The sequence below is a fragment of the Carlito syrichta genome, unplaced genomic scaffold (genome assembly GCF_000164805.1).
Source record: "Carlito syrichta isolate Samal-C Ts95f unplaced genomic scaffold, Tarsius_syrichta-2.0.1 Scaffold120549, whole genome shotgun sequence".
Lineage (NCBI taxonomy): Eukaryota > Metazoa > Chordata > Mammalia > Primates > Tarsiidae > Carlito > Carlito syrichta.
Window position 1 is genome coordinate 236,262 of NW_007064645.1, and position 18,117 is coordinate 254,378.

Below are 18,117 nucleotides of genomic sequence, written 5' to 3' on the forward strand. Positions count from 1 at the left end.
CATTTTCCTAGAGCAGATCTCCCATGATGTCACATCTCTGCTCAACAGCCCTCGATGGCTCCCTGTTGCTCACTGAATAATGGCCATATTCCCTAGCCTGGCATTCAGGGTCCATCCCTGTCAGGTGTGATGTCCTCCACTTCCCTCAGCACTGCCCACACACGCTGCAAAGCTGAGCTGCACACGCGTCCTTTGTCAGCTTACATTCTCCTCTTGTGCCTTTCCTCCCTCATAGGAAGTGACTGCCCCATCTCCATGTCACCTCACCTAACACTGTCTGATGGAGGGCCGAACTTAAATGATACATTGTTCATTAAGGTTTCCATGATTTGTGGACCAAGGCGATCTCCATCTTCTATCCATCCACTCACTACACTCTATCTGTATCTCTCTTACAAAACTCCCAAGCTTGCTAGCTCTGTGTGGCTGTGTCTTATTTTTCTTGCCAGCCTATGAGTTTCCTGAAAGCAAGATACAATAGCCATTATTGCCTTTTTGAGATACATAAAATGATAGTCATATCCTGTGTATTGTACTGCTTATTTTTATCTTTGTGAATAGAATATGATTTATAAGAATTTTTCTAGGTTTACTTTCAAACTGTGTTTTGTTAACCCATCAAACCGTCGACCCTGGGCGTGTTCAGGAGTCTGGCGTCTGGGAGCAGAAAGGGGATACTATGTACTTGGGCAGAGCCTAGTGAAATTCCTGCCTAATAGATAGTCTTTGTTTAAAATAATGAGGATTTACAATAAAGAAGCATATTAAATGCAGATGAAGCTAACACAGTTTTACAATTAGGAGCATTTTGTTTTTAATGGGAATTACCAACAATTTCTCATCTTATAATAGATAGTCATGTTTTCTTAGCTAGAGTCCTAGATATATTCAGCAAATGGGAATTCAGGGAACTCCTAAAAAATGATTTTTGTTGTTGCTGTTGTTATTAAGATATCTAGGTGGAATATCCTTCATGCCTTATTTTTAGTCTTGTGGATATTCTGTATACAAAGGCATTTTGTAGTATTTTTAGTGTATGAGTGTGGAAGGGCAAGTACACAAATCTTTAGTCTTTGAGGACCTGTGTTCAAATTCCTTTTCTTTTTCTTGCAATGACCTGAGGCAAATGACTTAAAATCTTTGAGCCTCCCCTCACACTTCTTTTGAGTGGGACAAGATTTCCTTTATTCATTTGAAAAACCTATATTGTGTATAGATATCTCCTTAGTCCCGGAGATGCTGAGAAGAATCAAATTCATTATCATAAAATTCTAGAGGCAGAAAAGACCTCACTTGTCACCCAGTTCACAGTTTTCCTCTTTCTGATGAGAAAATTGAGACTCAGAGAAGGGAAATGATTTGCCAGATGTTGCAATGAGCAGTATAGTATGGGTACTTCTTTTGTGTGGGTACTTCTTTCCAGGTGACTCCAACACGTCATGTGATGTGTTACAGGACAGACTGGCTCATTTCGCAGAGCAAATGTCTTGGTCCATTTTCTGCTGCTATAACAGAATACCATAGACTGGGTCATTTATACAGAAAATAAATGTATTTAGTTCGTGGTTCTGGAACCTGGGACATCCAAGAGCATTGTGCCAGCATCGGGTGAGGACCTGCCTGCTGCTTTATCTCATGGCATAAAGCAGAAGGGCAAGCAGGCATGTCCAGAAGAGACAAGCACGAGGGCCTGGATCACTTTATAGCAACCCACTCTCAAGGTAACTAACCCAATCTCATAAGAAGACATTAACCCATTCATAAAGGCAGAGCCTCACAACCCAAGCATCTCCCATTAGGCCACACCTCCCAACACTGCTGCATTGAGGTATTAAGGCTTCAACATACAAACTTTTGAAGGTCAAGCTCAAACCATAGCAGCAAGACACTAAAGTTCAGAGAGGGCAAATGACTTACTTATTTGCCTGGTGAATCAGTGACAGAACTGTCTTGAGGGCCACCTGCCCTAGGCCTCAGCCCTGTACGCTATTCCCCATCTACCCCCCATCACAGAACACAGTCAATATTTTGTTCATCAAACACTCAGTTCTTACTCTGCTGCAAGTCCCATTCTGGGTGCCTGGATTGTGGAGAGATAGATCTGCAGTCCCTGCCCTTGTGCTGTAAACAATGGCTGTAAGACAAGCCTTGTATAGCACAAGTGAGATGGGAGAACAGAGGAAGGCTGCATAAGGGAAGTGTTTATATGGGATTTACAGGGTGTTCAGGATCCCGCTTACTTATCTTCATTGCTGTGGGATCAGGAGCAAGCCCCATGTACCCATAGCATGTGGTTACAATGTCTGCTGTATGTGAGAAAGGGTTGGGATATCTCACCACTTGCTCAGCTGGATCTGTGTTCTTTGCTTCAACAGAAAGGATCCTGCCCTGTCCTCCAGGATCCAATGGCCTTAGAGAGAGGGCTGCAGGGCCCCCGGACACTGCTGACTCTTAAGAAGTGCTGACATGGAGCCAGGTCAGTCCCCTTGTCTTCTCTGATTTTCGGTCATTAGCTGTAAACCTTTGACCTTGATGAGAAAAACTGTTTTGGAATCTGAAAGATGTATATTTTTTGGTTGAAGGCTTTTGCCACTCAGCAGCATAGGAAGGGAGGAGGACATACCAGAGTAAAAATGGCCTTCTTGGGAGCAGATACAGAAGACTAGTGAGTGGTAAAGGCTTCTGGAAACCAAGATGGCAGCCAATATAGTGGGAGGGCAGTGTGGCCAGGGTCAGGCGACCAGCAAGGGTGTGATAGGGATGCTGCAGCAAGGAAGTCATTTGGCAGTTCCAGGGCCATGAGGCAGCAGTGGTGATCAGGGTCATTCTGGGGTCCAGGAGATCAGGATGCAGGGCCCAGAGTCAGGTGGTTCCAACTCAAGCTGAGTTGGAGTGCAGTCAGAGGTATAGTTGGGAATGGGATACAGGGAGGTGAATGGAAGGCTGCCCAGAAGGCAGGTGGTCCAGAGGCCGGTCTAAGAACCAGGATGGAATTCTAGAATCATTTCTTCATGTTGCTGTACAGAAGAGCAATGATACAACAGTAGGAAGTCTTGGGTTGCATGGGAGAAGTGGAAGGGTATTTCAAGTTAGAGAGGGAACATGGCACAGAGAAGGGTAGAATGATACGTTGAGTCTGAGAATGAGAGAGGCTGAGGAAACCTACTGTGAACCTACTAGGTACCAAGCACTTTTTCTTATCCTGCAAGCAATCTTTCAAGGTAAAAATATGATTCTTGTTAGGCTCAGTTATGCTGCAGTAATAACTTATCTCCAAAATCCCAGTGTCTTGGCATAGCAACTGTTTATTTCTTGCTCTCACTACATATCTACCTGAAGTTGGAGGAGGGCTCTGCTCTACCTAGTGACTTAGGGACCAGACTGATGAAAGCTCTGCCATGTTATAGATGTACCAAGTAGAGTATGTACCACCATGGTCTCTGCAGCAAGGAAAAAAAAAATCACTGGAAGGTTGAGCTTGTAAATGCTTTGCTCCTGAAGTGACAAACAATCCATTGGCCAGAATTAGCCTCATCGTCCTGCCTGATTTCTAGAGTTCTGGGAAATGTGGGAAAGACATGGATACCTGAGGAGTTGTAACTTCTTCTAGATGTTATTATTTTCATGTTACAGATAAGGAATTGAGACTTAGATAAATTTGGCTGGGCACAGTGGTTCACCCTGTAATCCCAGCACTTTGGGAGGCCGAGGTGAGATGATTGCCTGAACCCAGGTGTTCAAGACCAGCCTGGGCAACTTGACAAGACCTCGTCTCTACAATAAAGCACAAAAACTACCAGGCATGGTGGCATGTGTCTGTAGTTCCCACTTCTTGGAAGGCTGAGGCAGAAGGATTGCCTGAGCCACCAGCAGGTTGAGGCTGTGGTGGCTGTGAACATCACTGCACTCCAGCCTGGGTGACAGAGTGCAACTCCGACTCAAAAAAAAGAGACTTAAATAAATTATCTTGTCAAAGGGCCAAGTACTTTAGAGTCTGGACCTTATAAAGTCTCTGATTTAGTCATGTATTTAGTTATTCACAAAAGACATATTGAAGATTTAGCATGGACCCACCACCATGTTAGGCTCTGGAAATATAACAGAAGACAAAAACAAAGGTATCCTCTGTTCATGCCCTGAAAAATATATAACTGCGAACTGAGAAAAATGCTCTGCAGTAGAGACATATGGTTCTTTGAGGAGATCTATTAAGATTTTTTTGCTTTTCATACAGAGAGGCAAAATGGGCTCATACTTACTGAGACATCGTGCCAAGGACTTGTTAATGCAGCTCATTTAACTCCCACAGCCCCAGGGGGAAGTTCTTGTGACCTTATTTTTGAGATAAGAAGACTGAGGGTCGTTCAGCATGTTAAGACAAAAGCTGAAGGTAACCTCTTCAACCCCATCCATGCTCGCTTGTAATGACGACATGAAAGTTAAAAGGGTCATTGAATTTAGTGTCTCACCCCACCCAAGCCCAAGAAGTATGATCTCCTTTTCCTCCTCTAAAGTCTTGTCTCTCCAGGCCTTTCTCACCTGGCTCCCCAACACCCTGCTGTGTGCCAGCTACATGAACACAGCTCCTGCTCTGGCAGAGGGAGCCTCTTGGCACCCAGAAACCAGCTGCTCATCTCTGTGGGTGCCACCCACGTAGCTTGGCCCAGAGCAAGGCTCATTAAACTCATCCACATTGAAGGAGGAAAGACATTTTGCAAAAGTATCAGGTAGCAGAATCTGAGTCTGGCAGGACGGGGTTGAATCTGAACCCTGACACAGGTGGATTCTTCTGTCTGGAATGTTCTGCCTTTTCACTCTAGCTCATCTCCCATCATCCCTTCCCTTGTGGTTTATACTGTATTCACACTGATCCAGTCACTTCTCCCCCTTTCTCAGGGCTTGTGACCTTCTCCTCTGTCACCACACTGGTCTGAGCACCATCTCAGACCCCAGATCTTTCCAGCAGCTCGCTCACTGGGCCTTGCTGCCACCCTAAAGGGCCCTGACACCAGCATGTTCGCTGCTCAAGGAACTATGGGAAGCTGGAGGCATGGCCATGGTGGGGCCAGGTGGAGGAGAGAGCAGGGGCCTTTCCTGACCACCCTGTGCAAAGCAATAGTCCTCCCAGGCCAGTTCCTCCTGGGTCCCTCTTCTGTTTGAACTTTTCTGCATAGCATTTACTTCTACCAGGAGCATGATATATATTATGAAATAAGTTTGTTTATTTCTGTCTTCTTCCATTAGAACATAAACTCTATGAGGGCAGGGACCTATGTTACAGTGTTCCCTGAAGTGTTCTTGTAACCGGAATGTTGGCCAGCACATGACAGGCGCTCCATAAATACAAACGAGGGAACATATGAACAAGCCATTGAATGGATTCCATACTGTTACTTGCTTACATGCTACTGTTGAAACCATCCAGCCTTGCATAAGCTGTTCCCTCCTCCCTGGAGATCTCCGCTGTCTTTCTCTCCCACCACTAGCTCCGTTTTCACGCACTCGCTCTGCCTGCCTAGGAGGGTGAAGTCCCTGCAGCACATGACACAGGCATCATCCACCCATCCACATGAGCCTGGGGATTTCCAGGGCAAAAACAGCTCTTCATCTTTGAGCCTCCAGTGCCTAGCACACGGATAGGACCCAGTTACTGTTTGTTGTCCTGAGCTGAGTGGACCAGAACACCATCTGGCGTTGCAGCCCAGAGGCCCCTTTCTCCTCCTCTGCCTGTCCTGCTCTCCAGGAAGCAGAGTCCTTGTTGCCAACTCAGCCTCCTCCTGACTGCCTGGGAGATCAGGAGGATGAGGTAAATTGGACACTAATGCCATGCAGAGAGAAAACTAAATCAGGAGGTGTTGCAAACACTGTGGAGGAGGGAGACATGATTTAAAAGAATCTCTCCAGGGTGGGAGGGGAAGAGGGAGGGAAGAGCCCTGGGGTTTGCTTCACACAGGCCAGCCTCTGACACCTACATGTAGGGCGACCTGTGAGAATGCCTTTTTTACCATCATTACCATCCCCAAGGCTGGGCTGAGCTGTCCCCCAAACCCAGTGCCCTGGTGGTGTGCACTCTCGGCACAAGAATGATTGGAGATTGGGGTTCCGGGAGGAGAGGATTGGAGCCGACTGGGGGAAGGTTTAGATGCCAGCTGAGGAGGTGGGACACTTTTTGTCATTGTCATGTAAGACGTGAGCAGCCACTGAAAGTTTTTCATAAGCGTTTCCTTGATAATATGCAAATTTATGTATACAGAGGACTATGGTCACCAACAGGCAGATAAAAGTCATCTACTACCAATTCTAATTCATTAGCAGATAAAATGATGCCAGTTGTCTAGAAGAGAGGGGGAAATAAGCAAAAGATGGAAGGAAGTGTGTTATCATCACAGCAGCCAGGTGTTATTTTCCTCCACTTTACAGATGAAAACACTGGGACTTTCTCTTTCCACTGCATCCCCGTGCCCAAGGTACCTTGCTAGTAAAAGATAGAGCTAGGATTCAAACTCAAACTCACATGAGTCTCCCCCCAAGCCCGTGACTGCTCTTTCCACTGCTCCACATGGGCTTGGCACCATTTGCTTGGTTTTGAGTGTTTACTGCTATAAATGCTCTTTATACCATTGTGTTTCTACCCTAGCTTCCAAATACAGTTTACCTCTTGGAAAGTTGAACAGGAACCCCAGTATACCTCTTGGTTTCCCCCTTTTGGAGTCTACCTAGGCAGCTTCCATGCACATAGTAGACAATCCACAGTCCCCGCTTTTGTGCTGCTTGTCATGGGAGGCATGACCACAATTAACAAGTAAACCCCAAGTTGCTATATACGAGGTACTAGTGACTTGGAAAGTACTGAGTGTCAGGTTCTGCTGGAACTGTCCAACCTGGCTGGAGATGGGAACCCAAGAAATCAAAGGGAGTAAGACAGGTGCGTTTTTCTCATGGTCTGGTTGAAAAAAAATAGCCCTAAATGGGACACCCCAGATTCTGTATAAATAGTGAATAATTGACTGGCATGGAGGCTCACGCCTATAAACCCAGTACTTTGGAACCAAGGCAGGAGGATCACTTGAGCCCAGGAGTTCAAGACCAGCCCTGGCAATATAGTGAGACCTTGTCTCTACAAAATAATAATAATAATAATAATAATAATAATAAGCCAGGCATCATGGTGCATGCCTGTAGTCACTGCTACTCTGGAGGCTGAGGTGAAAGGAACAAATGAGCCCAGGAGGTTGAGGCTGCAGTGAGCCGTTATCATGCCACTGCACTCCAGCCTGGGCAACAGAGTGAAACCCTGTCTCAAAGAATAAAAGAAAATATGGAGTAAGGCAAACAAGCCTTATGAGGCTAAGACTGTATTGTCATTACAGTGCCAATTAAGTCTGTTAGGCAAGGATAAGTAAACATTTACCTAACTCTTACTGTGGCTTAGTATCTATGCTAGGCACATCATATGTTTTGTCTTTATTGTGAAAACCTATATAATTTTGATGATATAGATATATCAAATTATATCATTGTGAAAACCTATATAATTTTGATGATATAGATATATCAAATTATATCATATATCATATATCATCAAATTATATGATATAGATATATAATTTTGATGATATAATTCTGATGATATAGAAATGTCCTTATTTCCAAGATCAAACTGAGACACAGAGAAGTGTCTTGCTCAGGGACATAGAACTGATACATGGCAACTCTAGAGTTTGAAGCCAGGTCTGTCTGTCTCGTCCTCTGAAATTGCCATCCTGCCCTCCACATAGAGAGAAAGTGCTGAGTCTGGTCCTGGCAGGATGCCATGCTCTGACTGGTGAGGCTGGAGCCGTCCTTATCAGTGCCGCAGTGGCCACTGATAACCTCATGCTGGGGTCAGGCTCTTTCTTCCCAGCCGGTGCCTGTCTTCCTAGGCTTTGTTTCCTTCCCTCCAGTCTTTGCTCAGAGAATGTGGGATGCCCACACCCCTCCCATACCCCTGCCATCTTCCAGCACCAGTGTTTGCTTAATTCATGTTCCTGGCCCAGCTGAACACATGGATAGTCTTAGGGAGGAAGAAGGAGGAGCAATTAGCCTAAGGTGAAATCAGACAGGTGCCACAGATTAAGCTTGAGACCCAAAAGTTCTCAAAAAAAAGGGACAGCGAGAACCGGGCAGCTATAGAAGCCACGTGTGGAATTCTGCCCTTCCCCAAGGCCAGTCGGGGTTGGGGTTGGCAGAGTGAGCTCAGCCACTGCTCTGGACATGGCTGCCCTTCCAAAACCCTCAGAAAGCCACTGAAAGTTTTTCACAAGCATCTTCCTGATGGTACACAAATAAGTATATACAGGGGACCGTGGTCACCAACAGGCAGATCAAAGTCATCTGCTGCTTGATATGAGGCTTGATGTCAGGCTTATTTATGTTCTCACATCCTTAGACACAATGCCTAGTTTATTTCCGAATGGGATGGTCAATGTCATTATCCTTGGTGGATTCAATGACCAAATCCTCCTAATCGTAGGACTCCCTTCCCGTTGCTATTGGCATCTGCGGTGGCACACCTGGGTACCAGTTTAGCCCAAGCCTGAGGGCCTGTCCAAGGCTGTAGGCCTCCATCACTGTGCTGCCTTGTCTTACCCACTGTGAAATGGAGTTATCTTGACATCTTTCACCTCCCACTGCTTTTGTGAACGTTCCTCTCGTGGAGAAGAGCGGTGAGTCAACAAGATGCATCGAATCCTTTGCCTCTTTGGAATCTAACCATCGTGGAAAAGCCAAGTGTGCAGAACACACTCCGGGGGTGAGAACAGACATTTGTTGAGAACCTATTAGATGTCAGCCACTGAGTCAGGCATTTCACAGTCCATTTAGCCCTCTCAAATACCCGGCCAGGTAAGCATTGTTATTTCTGATACACAGATGGGGCCGAGGAGCCTCAGAGAGGGTCAGTGACTTTAAGTCATGCAGCTGGGATGTGGGGAGAGGGCAGTCTTGAATCAAGGTCATCTTCTGCAAAGCCCACTGCTTCCCACTAGGCTGAAAATAATCACAAAAACAGCAGCAGGCAGAGCTACCATTGGCAGCATCTCACTACGTATGTGAGTTGTATTAGCTCATTTAATCCTTACAACAACCCAGTAATATTACTCCCTCTTATCATCCCCTCTTTACAATAAGGAAATCAGGCCATAGAGAAGCACTTGCAGAATGAATAATCTCCCAAAAATGGGTGTTCAGCAGGCGGGCCCTCGTGATCTGTCCCTGTTTATTCTGTATCATAAATGGCTCTTATCTAAAATAAGCAAAGGCTTTGCCCAGAGATGTACTTAATAATACTTGGCAATTGATCATTGACTTCATAATGTTCTTGCTGCCCCCACTGGAATTGGTTGCTATTAACAGCCTGTGCCAGCCATTGAGCTGCCCATGCTATGAGAGACCCCTGAGAAGTCAAGGACTCTGGAAGTCAGAATACCAGGGTGTGGTAAGTCCAGCATGCGAGAAGGTCTTGTAGTACATGGTTCAAGAGCAGGTTCTGGAATCTGACCAAAGGGCTCCAATCCAGCCTACCAGCCCTGCACTCTGGAAAAGTGACTTAATCTCTCTGTGTTTCTATTTCCTACAGAATAAGAATCCACAGCTCAGTGACCTTTCATGTGAATCAAAAAACATGTGAAGTTCTTATTATCATGGGGTAGCATGAAAAACAGGTGCCAAATAGACCTCATCTGTTGTATGATAGAATATTAGTCTATAGAACTAGACTCGGGAGTAGACCAGACTCACTTCTACTTTTCATTTGCCTATGAGGAAACTGAGACCCAGAGACAGGAAGTGATTGACTCAAGTCACACAGCACTTCAGTGTTTTGATTCCAATGCCAAGACACATTGTGATGCTACAAGCCATACTGACAGCAGCAGCCCTGAGAAGCCCATGCATACTGAGAAGCCCATGCAGCAGTCTCGTTGCCAGGAGTTGTGGGTGGTTAGCTTTCAGTCTACTTCATCTTTTTGGATAGTCTTTTGATTTTTGTTGTTACTTTCTCTACCCTCATATAGTTCTTTAACTATTGTACACATTTATTTTCGGAAGCTGATCACTGTAGTACCAGTAGTATCTGTAGGTCTGATTCTTTTGTTCATTGTTTCTGCTGCTGCTTCTTCTCCCACTTGGGGACCACATTCTGAGAACCACTGATCTAAATTTATGCATTTTTCAATGGGGACAGTACCATTCCTAAGGAGGCAAAATTGGTTCTTGGGGGATTGGGATTTAAAAAAAATCTTAGTCATTATAATGGTTTATGATTCTCCAAAGGGCCACAGTATGTAAGCAGATATCCAGTATACCTGCAGGATTAACTTTTCCAGGATGCAGAGAGTCAAGAAAAAATTTAGAAAATCTATATAGGTTCCTGTTGATGGCTGTGGAAAGAGCAATTAATGAAAAGAAAGGTTGAGAACCACTGATAATGACTGAATGAGCAGTAGCGTTGCAGCCAGAAATGCCTAAGTTCAAACTCCGCCTCCCTCAATTAATAACCTGTATAATATAACCTTGGACAAAATAATTAATCTCTCTGTGCCTCAGTTTTCTTATCTTTAAAATGGGACACTGACACCTCCTCTTATAAAGTTGTTCTGATTATTAAAGGAAATAATATATATAAAGCTCTTTGTACTTAGTAGGTGCTTAATAAACATTATCATATGTTAGTCCCCTACTCTCATCCAATCCCATACACACATGTTCAGGAGATGGCCCAGAGCTGATGATTGAGGGAGTTGCTTTTCAGACAATAGATGCTGTGGGGTCATGAGTAGCATTTGTCAGAGAGTTCCCTGTTTGGGACTACATAAACAAAGAGTGTCCCAGGAGGTCTTGGAATTATCTAAGAGAGGGATGGGGGATCCATTTGTGTTATCAAAGAAGACATTTCCTGATTCTTCCATCATTGACACAATTAATACTCAAGCTGTTTGGAGCAATTCATGTCAGGGAAGCTGAGAAATCCAGGGAGAGTTGAAGCTTGTTTGTGATGGTCTTTGAAGCAGGGAGAGTTTGGAGTTTTCTCATGGGTTGAAAGTTAATTCAGGGGCCTCAACTTGAGCTCTTGGCTCTAAGCTGTTTGCCACACCATTTAGGGAAGACACTGTTGAGCCTGGCCGAGGCACCTGTGGTGTGAGTATGGGATGTGGCCTATAGAAGGAGTACCTGGGAAAGCTGAGAAGGGAAGGGCGGTTGATTCTCTGTTGCCCCTGACACTCCCTCCATCCCTCTGTCCACATCCTCACATGCCCCAGAAAGGGCCTGTATAGATCAAAATTACTTGAATAGTGCCCATAGTGGGCACACAAACCAGGCCCTCATATTTCTTTGTTGAATTATTAACTCTCTTCCCCCAATCACTATTATTAAGCAATGTGGTCTGCATTTAACTGTGTTCTCTCTCTTGACCCTTACAGCAACACAACTATCATTTTCATCATCACCCCAATTTTGTAGATGAGGGAACTGTGACTGAGAAAAGTTAGGAAGTTGCCTCAGGTGACTAAATTGCAAAGCCAGGGTGAGCAGCTCACCCCACTCACCTTCCAGTCCCGTCCCGGGCTCAGTTCACTCTGCCTGACTGGCTCTTCCTCTGGGCAGGGTCAGAGGCTGAGTCTATTCTGAATCCCCGTGCTCTGGCATAATAAGGAAGGGGAGGGGGAAGAGCCTTCGTTTCCAGCAGTGTGCATGGCTGTCTCCTCCCTCCTCCCAACCCTGTCAGAACCATTCTCACGGCACAGCTGCCACCCCTGACTCCTTTCTGGGCCTGTCCAAGTCAGGTGTGACAGGCGCGTCACCTCTACCTCGTCGCTGACACACAGAAGACAGCGCCCAAGTCTGTGAACCAGGGAGCGCTGCTGTGTTCTGCAGAGCCAGACAGAGGGGACCTCTTTCTGACACCAGCGCTATTTCCCCCACAAGGCCTGTCTTTTGCAGCGAGGAGCAGTGTCTGAGTGTTTCATTTTCTCAGCCCAGAACATGTCAGGGCACAGGCCTAGCAAATCCAAACGTGGTCTGTAGAAACACCCTGCAACTCCCTCACCCATCTCCAGCTTCGTGCTCCCCTCCTTCTCACCCTTTCTCCCACCACCAAAGGAAAACACATGCACACAAGAAAGACAGGGAGTTGGGAGGCACTGGAGACCAGCTAGTATAAAATAATCAGATGATCTCTTGCTCTGTGAAGCCTGTTGTGGTTGACTTTCCAGTATGTCCTCTCGATGACCTTCACAACAGCCCGTTGAAGGGTAAAGCGTTGCTATTGCCATTTCTACTCATCTCTGGGTACTGTGGGCTCTCCAGGGTCAGCGACAGGGCTGGCAGGACCTTAGATATCTTTTCACTCAACCTCCTCTTCCAACATAGGCCCAGGGAAGGAGGGAACTTTCCACAGCTCACTCAGGTGGCACGTGGCTGAGCCAGGGCTTGAACCCAGAACTCAACAACTGAAAAAGCCACGTCTTTTCCACCCATTATATGTGAATCTCTCAGAGATAGGAGAGGGCAGTGTGCCAAGGTCTAGCTCTGGGTGTCCACGTGGGCCCAGAGCAGTAGGTAGGCCCGGGAGCCTCAGGAATACAGCATCCAGGTATGGAGAAATACTGGCCATTGAGCTTACTTGTGCTCCTGTCTTGTCTTGGAGGCCACGGGGCCACTTCTGACCCAGCCTTGCTCACGGGAGGATTGGAGTTGAGAGATGGAGCAGTAGTGGAACTTGTAGAGTGTAGCAGGTGTGGAGAACTTGGGAGGAAGGATATTTCCTGTGCTGGCTTAGCAACCTCCTCAGGGGCCTGCAGTTACAGTGAGAGGTGTTGCCTAATTCTCCATAGCAAGCTTTGTGTTTGTTCAACAAAATGTTAACATGCAAAATCAGGAAAAGTCTCAGAAGAAAAGTGATGAAACCAGGTCGTTGGGTCTTCAGAGACATTGAGATGGGAGCTCAAGATGACCTCTGGTAGAGTATTCCTAAGCAGGTCTGCTTGTAACCCTCTCAAGCTAGTGATTTTCAGTGGCTTCCTGTTGCTTTCCAGAGGAAGCCCAGACTTCCCACAGTATCACAGAAATCCCTATATTGTCCCTTGTTCCAGAAGAGTTTATCACAAACAGCGCAGAGCTCAGGCTCTGGGTTCGAATCTTGTCTCTCTTACTTCCAAAGAGTGTTACCTAGAGTAAGTTACCTAACCACCCTGTGCTTCTATAACTTTATGTGTATAATTGATCCAGTAATTCGGTAATAATAATAAAATGTTGTTGGTGTTAGGGTCAAATGAGATAATACACATAAAGCACTTCCAGAGTTTTCTTAAGGACCTTCTGGAGATGCCACATTTCATTCTGTCTGCCTTGAGCACTGCCCTTTTTTCTTCTTCCTTCTTTATGATTACCTATCCTATAATTAACACTCTCAATCAATGTTAGTTGTGATATTATTAATATCAGTACTTCCTGGCCTCTGAACTTTTACAGATGCTTTTCCCTCAGTGTGGGAAGTCTTTTGGAGACTTTGAAACTGTCAAACTCCTGCTCATTCTCTCAGGCCCCCCGGGAAGGCGAACTCACAGACAGCCTGTGCCTGACCTCACATGCCTTGCTCCTGGCACCACCCCTCCACAGGTCGTCACTGCACCTCTGTGGCCTTCTGAGCATGTCACTATTCTCTGGGCACATAGGGGCACTTCTAGACATCCCAACTGGAAGCTCTTAGGGCAAGGAGGAGTCTGGGTTCTGGGCAGGCCCCCAGTGGATATTGATAGCATGAATCTGTCACTGCCTCATGCTCCTCTCAGGACTAAGAAATTCATAATTGGTGTTTGCAGGGATTTCGGTGAAGAAGGTCAAAGAGGTACACAGGAAGCCAGGGCTACACCCTGTCCCCTGCACCTGGCAGGTACAGACAGGATCAGGACCTTATTATCTACCCACTGACAACAAAAGCCCCAAACGGCTTTGACCTCAAATTAGAAGAAAGTTCTCAGTTCCGCCCAAGTGGCATTCTCTCTTCGTTCACTGTTCAGGCAGCCTCTTTGCTGAAATTCCAGAGTTTTCTCAAGGACCTTCTGGAGATGCCACATTTCATTCTGTCTGCCTTGAGCACTGCCCTTTTTTCTTCTTCCTTCTTTATGATTTTCCCATTTCCGGGCAGCCCACCCACACACCCAGGCTGAAGAAAGGGAGCTACAACCAAAAGGTAGTTTCCCTAGGCACTTGCCCCATAGCCTGGAGGACTTGGACATGCTTCTTTGCTCCCATGCAAGACCAGGAACTTGAAGCAAGTGGGCACCCTGGCCCCAGTTCCTGACCAGCAGACCTGCCAGTCGCCCATAGCCTTGGCCACAGTTGTCACCCTGAACCATGCACTGTGGGGTGAACTCTCCTCAGCACAGTAGCTGCACAGGGCTGGCCCTACGCTAGTAGTACCTCCTTTCTCTTGTCCTTCTTTTATTTCAACTAGGAAATGTTCTTTGTATCAAAAAAGTAGAATAAAGAGTAGACTGAAAATCACCTAAATGAAGAACTAAAACATCATAGCTATTGTGATATCCCAAAACTGGAATCAATCCATTCAAGAGGCAAATGGTGAATGAACTGTGGTTCGTTCAGGCCATGGAATACTACATAGCACTAAAAGCAACGAACCCTCTATACATGTAACAACGTAGATGAATCGCCAAGGAATTGGGCTGAGCAAGAAAAAGACAATTTCAAGAACATAGACACTGTATGATTGCACTGATTTGGGAAATGACAAAATTTTAGAAATTGGGAACAGATGAGTGGTCGATGGAAGGAATTGAGGGCTTGGGCCAGGTGGGAGGGACATGGGTGGGGCTATGAAAGGGTGACATGAGAGATCCTTGCAGTGACAGAAGTGTTCTATATCTTGACTGAAGTGACGGATATACTAACCTATACAAGTGATAAAATTATACAGACTTAGCACATACACACGTGAGGACTAGGAAAACTGGGGAAATTGGAACACAATTAGTGGATTGTATTGATATCCGTATCCCAGGGATGGTGGTATTTTGTGCTTTTGCAAAGTGTTACCATGGGGGAAGCTGGGCGAAGTGTATGGGGGATCTCTCTGTATTATTTCTTATAACTGCATACATATCTTCAACGATCTCAGTACAAATTTCCATTGAAAAAAACAAAGACTATTGCAAGTAACTTATTAAAAGGCGCATTGTAGGTACCATGGGAGGCCCCAGTGTGTCCCCAAGTCTCATTCCTCTCTTTCCTAAGAGGCAAGCAGTATCTGGAATTTGGTATTGATCCTTCCCACACGTTGTTACACTTTTACCACTTGTATAAGTACAGTATGCATGAATCATAGATAATACTGTTTGGGATGTCTCCAAACTTTATGTAAATTGTGTTTTGTTGGAACTTATGGCTGTGCAAAACCCACTGTGTGGCTATAAGAGAGTTCCTTTGCCTTTGCTCTTGCCGACGGACATGGCAGGTTATTTCCAGTCTTCTGTGTGACCTGCGCTGCCATGGGCGTACTTACTGATGTCCCTTTGTGCATATGTGCAAGACTCTCTCCCCACTGCACCCTAGGAAAGCACAGAATGGCTGGGTCTTAGAGCTGTGCCTCTTCAGCTCTGCTAAACCTGCTGAATGTCGTCCCACCTCCACTTATTCATTCTCCCTCAAACATATATGTGACTCTGCGTTTTCGCCATTCTGGTAATGTCAGACTTCAGTTCTTGCCAATCCAGTGGGTGTGAAATGGTATCCTGCTGTTTTAATTCCCTCGGCTTCTTCCACCATGACGCATGGTTGTCTGTACCCACATCTCCTCTCTCTAGCCAGACTAGGAGCTCCTAGTCATAGCCCCTAGAGACAGGTGCCTAGCACAAAATAGGGGCTCAGGATTTGTTGAATGAATGAAAAAAATTCCAGGGGCTTTCTCTTGGGGAGGATCCTGGTTGCTTTGTTTTTCTACCTTTCATTCTTTCTTTTTAAATATTTAATTATCACTTTTAAAAAAATAACAGCTTTAATGAGGTATAACCGACATATCATACAATTCACCCATTTAAGGTGTATGATGCAGTGGTTTTTAGTATTTAGAGTTGGGCAACCATCACAATCAATCTTAAAAGATTTTCATTATTCTCCCCAAAAGACTCCATACCCATTAATAGTTGCTCCAGATTTCTTTCTAACCTAAAACCATACTCCCAAACCTCCACCACCCCCACCACCCTATTCTCATTCCTGCTCTGACCAGACCTGAGCAGCCACTCATGTGCTTTCTGAATCTACGGATTTATCTATTCTGGGCATTTTGTATAAATGAAGTCATGCAATATGTGATCTTTTGTGACTGCCTTCTCTCACTTGACATGTTTTCAAAGTTCATCTATGTGGAAGTATGTAGCAGTACTTTATTCCTTTTTGTTGCCAACTATAGTAGTCCCCCTTATCTGCGGTTTCACCTTCCAGATTCCAGGTTACATTGTACAACAGGACACAATATTTTGAGAAAGAAAGAAAGGAGAGACCATATTCATATAACTTTTATTACAGTACAGTCAGCCATTGTATCCACAGGTTTTGTATCTGTGGATTCAACCAACTGCAGGTCAAAACCTGCAGATGCAGACTATTCTCTACTGTTTGACATAAGGGAGTTAAGTGTTCTTAAGATTTGGGTATCTGTGGGGCTCCTGGAACCCCACAATACCGAGGTCTGATTGTATATTGCTAGAATCATGGTATTTTATTATTAACTTTTGCTATTAATCTCTTACTGCGCCTAATTTACAAATTAAACTTCACCATAGATGTGTATGTATAAGAATAAACATAATATACATAGGTTTGGTGTCATCTGCAGATTCAGGCATCCTCTGGGGTTTTGGAACATATTCTCTGTGGATGAGGGGGGTCTACTATGATATTCCATTGTATGGATATACCATATTTTACTTATTCATTTATCAGTTGATGACATGTGGATAACTTTCACCTTTGTGCTATTATGAATAATGTCTCTATGAATATTTATACACAGATTTTCATGTAGATATATCATCATTTCTCTTGGGCATATACTTGGGGGTTGAGTTGCTGGATCATATGGTAACTCCATGTTTAACCACTTGAGGAACTGGCAGAAGGCTTTCAGTTAGGTGTAGCATTTTACATTCCCACCAGCAGTGTATAAGTGGTCTGATTTCTCCACACTCTCACCAACAATTATTACCTGTCTGTTTTAAAATTATAGATCAATCACGGGCTTTTGAATCAAGCAACCTGGGTTATAATTCCAGTTTTGCTATTTACTAGCTATAACATCATAATTAATTTTCTCCTCTGTAAAATTTTCTTCCTCTGTAAAATGGGATTACTCATATCTATTTTACAGGATAGTCATGAGGATAGATTAAATAAGACAATGGGCTGGTAAAGCCCTTAGCACGGGGTGGGATGCAATCAGCTCTCCTGGGAACAGAGTAACAGTGGCAGCCTATTATTATGGACCTCATCTAGTCCATGGTCTTCCTATCTGGGATGTTCTTAACGTCACCCAGAGCCTCCTCTCAGTTGCCTGGGAGCTAAGTTGTGTGTGAGTGAAAAGCTCGGAAGGATGCCCTTCGTTAATGCCCAGAACTCATGATGGAAGTCAGAACAGTTCCACTATCACCTTGACTCCAAGATCCTCTGGGGGCCACCACTGTGGGCTGTCCCACCCTGGTAGGGTCTTACTAGGTGTCCACCCCCCACCTGCCCCCCCTCACCACACATAGAGGGCAGAAGGGTAGAGAATCTTTGCAAGCCCCTGGTTAAGAAGCTTCAGACTGGGTCTGAATCATGTGAGTCTATTTAAATGGGTTTTCTTTTCCTCCCTTTTTGGCAGGAGCTAAATTTTTCATGCTATCATTTTTGCAACAATCACAAATATCATCTGTACAACCAGGCATTGTATAGGGGGGAAAAAAGCTGATTGCTTGCTGATTGCTACTGTTGTTCATTTTGGAGATAGCTCTATGGATGCGAAAGACACAGCTGCATGTCAGAGAGGCAGAGAACAGCAAGGCTCAGTAAAGGCAGGGCATG

At 45.1% G+C, this 18,117-nt stretch overlaps 1 protein-coding gene across 1 annotated transcript in view; it reads left to right on the top strand.

The window, feature by feature from the left end:
• LOC103249496 (teneurin-4-like) overlaps positions 1–18,117 on the top strand; it is a 369,176-nt gene that overhangs the window by 235,744 nt on the left and 115,315 nt on the right. Inside the window, exon 3 of the mRNA XM_008048127.2 lies at positions 2,376–2,476. The gene's annotated coding sequence lies outside the window, so the exon portion shown is untranslated. The remainder of the gene's footprint in view (positions 1–2,375; positions 2,477–18,117) is intronic.